The sequence below is a fragment of the Dendrobates tinctorius genome, unplaced genomic scaffold (genome assembly GCF_039654945.1).
Source record: "Dendrobates tinctorius isolate UK_male_01 unplaced genomic scaffold, ASM3965494v1 ptg000004l, whole genome shotgun sequence".
NCBI lineage: Eukaryota > Metazoa > Chordata > Amphibia > Anura > Dendrobatidae > Dendrobates > Dendrobates tinctorius.
The window spans coordinates 36,270,134-36,277,443 of NW_027361672.1; the positions used below are offsets into that span (position 1 = coordinate 36,270,134).

A 7,310-nucleotide genomic window follows, 5' to 3' on the forward strand; every position below is an offset into this window, starting at 1 on the left:
AGAGTCATTACAGACAGAGTGATCTATTTCAAGTGTTTATTTTTGTTAATGAATATGGTTTACAGCCAATGAAAACCCAAAAGTCATTATCTCAGTAAATTAGAATAATTAACAAAAACACCTGCAAAGGCTTCCTAAGCATTTAAAAAGGTCCCTTAGTCTGTTTCAGTAGGCTCTACAATCATGGAGAAGACTGCTGACTTGACAAATGTCTGGAAGGCAGTCATTGACACACTCCACAAGGAGGGTAAGCCACAAAAGGTCATTGCTAAAAAAAAGCTGGCTGTTCACAGAGGTCTGTATCTAAGCATATTAATAGACAGTTGAGTGGAAGCAAAAAGAGTGTTAGAAAAGGGTGCACAAGCAACCGGGATAACCGCAGCCTTGAAAGGATTGTTAAGAAAAGGCCATTCAAAAATTTGGAGGAGAGTCACAAGGAGTGGACTGCTGCTGGAGTCATTGCTTAAGTGCAACCACACACATTCGTATCTAGGATATGAGCTACAAGTTTCTCATTCCTTGTGTCAAGCCACTCATGAACAATAGACAATGCCAGAAGTGTTACCTGGGGCAAGGAGAAATAGAACTGGACTGTTGCTCAGTGGTCCAAGGTGTTGTTTACAGATGAAAGTAAATTTTGCATTTCATTCAGAAACTAAGGTCCCAGAATCTGGAGGAAGAGTGGAGAGACCACAATCCAAGTTGCTTGAGGTCTAGTGTGAAGTTTCCACAATCAGTGCTGCTTTGGGGAGCCATGCCTTCTGCTGGTGTAGTTCCACTGTGCTTTATCAAGACCAAAGTCAGTGCAGCAGTCTACCAGGAAATTTTAGCGGACTTCATGCTTCCCTCTGCTGACAAGCTTTTTAGAGATGGAAATTTTGTTCTCCAGCAGGACTTGGCACCTGGCCACACTGCCAAAAGTACCAATACCTGGTTTAAAAACAGCAGTATCACTGTGCTTGATTGACAAACAAACTCACCTGACCTTAACCCCATAGAGAATCTATGGGGTACTGTCAAGAGGAAGATGAGAGACACCAGACCTAACAATGCAGATGAGCTGAAGACTGCTATCAAAGCAACCTGGGCTTCCATAACACCTCAGCAGTGCCACAGGCTGATCACCTCCATGCCACACTGCATTGATGCAGTAATTGATGCAAAAGGAGTCACGACCAAGAATTGAGTGCATTTACTGAAAATACATTTCAGTAGGCCAACACTAGATTTTAAAATCATTTTTCAAGCTGGTGTTATAAAGTATTCTAATTTACTGAGATAATGACTTTTGGGTTTTCACTGGCTGTAAGCCATAATCATCAATATTAACAGAAATAAACACTTGAAATAGATTGCTCTGTTTGTAATGACTCTATATGAGTTTCACTTTTTGTATTGAAGAAATGAAATAAATTAACTTTTTGATGATATTCTAATTTTTGTGAGAAGCACCTGTATATGAACCATACTACTCAATCATTCCTGATTCACAGACATTGTCCTGATTTTAGGGAGCTGTCTTGCTGGAAGTAAGGGCTACAGTATGTTCCGACTTCAGTTTTATCTGTCATCTCAGGACACAGATAATATTGAATATGACGGTGGAGCATGGAACCATCATACTCTTCTTCACAATTCAGTCTATGCAGAGACAAGAGATCTCACCTGGACCCTTGGGTGCTTTGAGCCCAATATGATAAAAGCGCAACATGAATGTTTTGTTATTATGTGACATTCTGGCATGACCAATAGTTCCTGGTAGGATATTCAGCCTTTGCATAGACTGAACAATGGAAGAAAGATCCAATAGCTTGGCAGTGGAAATGAGGAGCAAGACCCATTAAGAGAAGTCTCTCACGTCCAGATAATTCCGGTACTGGAAAAACGGTACCGGAGCTATCCATGTCCGTGTGGATACGTGGTGCAACCATGTGCCGCACATGTGCCACATCAGGACCACACAGACGGCTGCCAGGGAAGAAGCGCTACTGTAAGCCGCTGTTCCCCGGTGGTTGGTGCTGAATGCAGCTGTCATTCTTCTCTCCTGCTCTGCTGGCAACAGTGAGCAGGAGAGAAGAATGAATGAAAACCAGATGTAGTGTCCCCCCTCAGTTTGTGAACCAACCCGGCAAAACTCACAGCTGGGGGCTGCTATTCTCAGGCTGGTAAGGGGCCATTGATCTTGGCCCCCCACAGCCTAAAAACAGTAGCCCCCAGCTGCACAGAAAAGCCTCTCCATTACTAATCCGGGCTTAATGTCACCTTGCAATAGAAAGGTGACATTAACCCCTTATGACCCCACTTGCCACCACTACAGGGCAAGTGGGAAGAACCAAACAAAGCTCCAGAATGAGTTAGTGCATATATAATACAGAGATCGCTAGCAGGACCACATCCCTGAGGAAGGAGACAGGCATCTCTGAAACGCGTAGGATAGCTTTTTGGTTCTCATTGCGATCTCTAGTGGCTGCAGCCCAGCGCATCAAGTGTTTCTGATGTCACACAGGTCCTGTGCTGACGAGCACATTGTGACGATTGGGCACCCAGCATAGCACGCAGGTGCGTGCGCGTGTGTGTTTTTTCTACCCAGCCTGCAATTAGCGTTTGCCACCACCGGCCGGGGCAGCATCGCTAACACTATTGCGGCTCTCAAGCAAGTATTATCGGCAACCCTCCACCAGATTATTATTGTTTACAGAAGAACCTTTGGATCTTTGAACGCTGAATCTGTGCCCACTTGCCAGACTGAGCCCGTCCTCCTCATCTGTGACTGTTAACCCCTACCGCATCAACTGTGACTGTTAACCCCTACCGCATCATCAGGTAACTTTGGTTCTATGAACTGCAAGTGTTAGCAAGCATCCTATGGGTTATATGATCAATTTACTTTTTCACTCTTTGCTCGTTTCTGGTATTTTTACCTATGCTTGATTGTGCCTTGCATTTTGAGTATATTGATTGGTGATCCATCCTGTGGTAGTTGTCAGATACCAGTGACTCTAAGCGCAGTAGTAATTCTTTTATTTATATAGATTTTTCTTCTGACATCTATAATGACTGGTGTCTTTTTACTTATGCTGCTTGAGTCCTTTTATACACCTTAGCGCCACTAAGGTTTTTAAGATTATAAAGCTCCAGAATAGGCCAGCATGGTGTAAAAAACAGGGGGAGGGCCCCACGCGTATCGCCACTTTTCCCCTGAGGAAGCCACGCTGTTAGGTGGCGATATGCATGGGGCCCTCCCCCTCTCTTTTACCCCATGCTGGCATTAGGCTTTCTCTTTGATGATCCTTTGAGTATGTGATCCACCTTCCTCATTGGTTTGTAGCTCACTGGCTCTTAATTATCTGCATTAGAGTACCTCTTCATGCCTCATGCTTTGTCCTTTTTGGACTTCTTTATTCACAAGATTATTGCCATCTTATTACTTTTGCCATCTGTATAGTTCCACTCATTGTTATTTATTTTTGGCTGTTTGTCAGTTGCATATATTTTTTGTTTTTTTTTTTACTTTTCATCTGGTTATTTCTTATGGGTTTGCATTCCTGTCCTCATTCGCTATCATAATGTTGGACAGCAGCATGTGGGTATATTATAATAAGCCACTATATGTGTAGTTTACAAACCAGAGGTGTTGATTTATGATTAATCTTCTTATTGCTTATATTTTCTTTTGCCTAGCATATTGGAGGAGGAGAGCTTTAGATCCTCACATGGACATAGGTGGTGTTTACATAGGGCCAATTTTTGGCTTTTTAATTGTTTTTAAATTTTGTCTCTTTTATGTGTCTTGTTTGCATCAATAATAAAAAATTGTTATTTTTCTATGTATTATTGTTGCTCCTATTGTGCGGTTGATCGTGACCTTTCTACACACTACTTTTTCTTGTTTTCTAGTTCATATGCATTTGTCTGTGGTCTGTGATCCCCTTTAATATTTAGTAGTGCCCTCAAGTTTCTACCTTTGCATCGGGTGCCATATGCTAAGGTGACTCTGACCATAGTATGTTCTCCCTGTGTTTGCATGAATTTCCTCCGATTTCCTCCCATACTCCAAAGACATACTTACTGGGGCTCACAATCTTAATTTCCTATGTAGACAGTAATGATAATGTCTGTAAAGCGCTGTGGAAATTAATGGCGCTATATCCCGTAAGTGAATAAAATAAATTAACTAACTTTGAGTCTTCGGATTTGAATTTACACCCTCATAGGCACATATGGGCCTCAAATTTAATTTTTATATGAAATCTGTTACATAATTAAATGGAATATGGAAGTATTTTCCCCATAGACTCATTGCTTCTATAGACAAAAATGGTTCATAAGACTAAAAGATCATAATAATGTTAATATTCTAATTTTCGATTTTACCTATAAGTGAAAAACTTACGCTATATAAAATGCATTCTCTATTTTTACACAAAACTGAAATGTTGAAACATGTAAGAACAATAAAAATAAAAATAAGATTTGTGACAGCAAAAATATATTTAAGAGTTTCCTGAAACTTTAAAATGCTGCTTAAGAAATGTAGACAGGCGGTGGAGCAGCAAACTTCAGACTATCGCAGAAATCTCTGAAGAAAGGCATGTAACCAAATGCCATATGCCCTAAAAAGCTAACAGCAGCAGTAAAGTGCCCAGGGAGATGTTTGTCATTAGCCCCTCAGTCAGCAGAGGTGGAAACTCATTCAGCCTCATGCTGGACTTTCATTATGGCAGATCTGTATCAGATGGTCTGTTCTCCTCTCAATCAGTTCTGTGTGCTGCCATTGCTTAATTCCTGAACGTCACAGCCTTCAATCCAGGGACTTGCCAAAAGGACATCACGAAACACCATGTTCTGCTGATTCTTAAGGAACGGCACCAAGCTTTTGTTTTATTTGAAAACTGTTCCATCTGAAAAGTATGGTAGAATGTAATGTTAGTTATAATAGTGACGGATAAGCAGATAGATGGCAAAAGTGCGGAACATATAAAACGCTGCATAAAAAAATAATTCCATTTCAAATAAATCATAGTATGACAATGTCCGCATTTCTGCCGTGTCAGGTTTGGAGGGACAGCACATGGCGGAGTTAACAAATAACACCATTCTTGGAAGCAGAAGCGTTTTCCAATGTGCTGCACTATTTTATTCCGTTTGATAGCAAACATGCAAAAAGATACAGATGTAGAGTAATCGATATATTGTATTATCACAAGGTAACAGTATAATTTACTTTTGCCACACTTTTACTTATTTTTACGGAAAGTGAAATAAAAGGGACATGGCCTTTTGGTGCTTAAATATGTAGCAGGGCTGAATTTAAGGCCCTAGTTACACTTTGCTAAGTATTTTTCATCTTTTTTATTGTTTTAATCCAAGATCAGGAGTGGATTTAAAATTTAAGAAAGCCGTATAAGGCCACGTTCACATTATCAATTTTTGTCAGTATTTTACCTCAGTATTTGTAAGCCAAAACCAGGAGTGGGTTATAAATCCAGAAGTGGTGACGGGTTTCTATTATACTGTTCCTCTGATTGTTCCTCTCCTGGTTTTGACCTGCAGATACTAAGGTAAAATGCTGAGTGTTTGGTGATTTTTTTTTTACCTCAGTATTCGGTGAGTTTTTTACCTCAGTATGTTAGCCAAAACCAGGAGTGGGTGATAAATCCAGAAGTGGTGACGTGTTTCTATTATACTGTTCCTCTGATTGTTCCTCTCCTGGTTTTGGACTGCAGATACTGAGGTAATATAATGAGTGTTTGGTGATTTTTTTTACCTCCGTATGTTAGCCAAAACCTGGAGTGGGTGATAAATCCAGAAGTGGTGACGTGTTTCTATTATACTGTTCCTCTGATTGTTCCTCTCCTGGTTTTGGACTGCAGATACTGAGGTAATATAATGAGTGTTTGGTGAGTTTTTTACCTCAGTATCTGTAAGCCAAAACCAGGAGTAGGTGATAAATCCAGAAGTGGTGATGTGTTTCTATTATACTGTTCCTCTGATTGTTCCTCTCCTGGTTTTGGCCTGCAGATACTGAGGTAAAATACTGAGTGTTTGGTGATTTTTTCTACCTCAGTATTTGGTCAGTTTTTTACCTCAGTATTTATAATCCAGAACCAGGAGTGGGTGATAAATCCAGAAGTGGTGACGTGTTTCTGTTATACTTTTCCTCTGATTGTTCCACTCCTGGTTTTGGCTTACACATACTGGTGTGAAATACTGACCACATACTGAATGTGTGAACTTGGCCTAAGGCTTGGGCTACCCTATGACTTTTTGTAGCACTAGTGATTGATTTTAACTATTTGTAGCTACAGCTATATATTGACCTGCATACAATTGCGAGGACTGCAGCTGCCACTTAATAGTTAAAATCAATAAGTCGCAGTGTAGCCCAAGCATATAGATTTCCATTAAATTTCCACTCCTGGTTTTGAATTTCTAAAAACAAAAATTAAGTACAGATAAAAATAAGATAAATAGGTTTATAATAATAATTTTAATTAAAAATAGTGATCAGACGCTAAAGTGTAACTGCATCGATTAAGTAAATCCTGACATATGATATAAAATCTTAGTTTTGCTCCATCTGCATTTATTATAAAGACGTATTTAAATGACTCACCTGGAAGAGAACGATATTGTAAAGTGATGTCTCCATGATGGCCCATTTTCCACATATACATTTTCCAATATACCGGAGATGGAAAAAAAAGTCTTTCTGTAAAATAACCACATGAAAGAAAAATATTTTTCATGTGGCTAAAACGGTAAAGTCTGTGCTGTATTTCATTGACTGAATGTGATTTGTCACTAACTTGTACATATATTTATAGAATATCTTAGAATAATGGATAGCACGAGTGAGCGGCAATGTGAGCTGTGTGAAGGCGCCATCTACTGAAACTTTGCAGTATTACCTCCGTAAGATACGCTCCGAAAGCCGGGGATGATAAATCATTGATATGTTTTGTTGTTTCAGCTTCACCTGCAAATATAAAAAAGTACATTTCCTCGTACGTATCTCATCTAAAAGCATTGCTATGCAATTTAGATGGAGTGTGTTCTAATTCATTGTTCAGATTGCTTCCCCTTGGCTAATCACCTGATTTAGATGAGATGCAGTTTAATGTGAATATGGTGCAATTGTAGTAATTGGATAAACATTGCTCTTCAATTTCAACTTTGACCGTCTTTGAGCAAGAAAGAAGAAAAGCAAAATCGAGGTTGGATATAGCATTTACATAGAAATCTGCCAGAGAACAAGATAGATTTGTTTTAAAAAAAAAATTCAGACAGTTACAAAACGGTACTCAGAA

At 39.5% G+C, this 7,310-nt stretch overlaps 1 long non-coding RNA gene across 2 annotated transcripts; it reads right to left on the minus strand.

Annotated features, from left to right (window-relative positions):
- Nucleotides 1-3,651: 3,651 nt before the first annotated feature.
- Nucleotides 3,652-7,098, minus strand: LOC141082886 (uncharacterized). 2 transcript variants are annotated; one of them, XR_012230604.1, is made up of 3 exons: nucleotides 6,912-7,098; nucleotides 6,617-6,712; nucleotides 3,652-4,901 (listed from the first exon to the last, which is right to left on the minus strand). It is a non-coding gene; the product is annotated as an uncharacterized lncRNA (long non-coding RNA). The 2 variants fall into 2 exon arrangements; XR_012230603.1 differs by lacking the exon at nucleotides 6,912-7,098 and having other exon boundaries at nucleotides 6,617-6,897.
- Nucleotides 7,099-7,310: the final 212 nt, after the last annotated feature.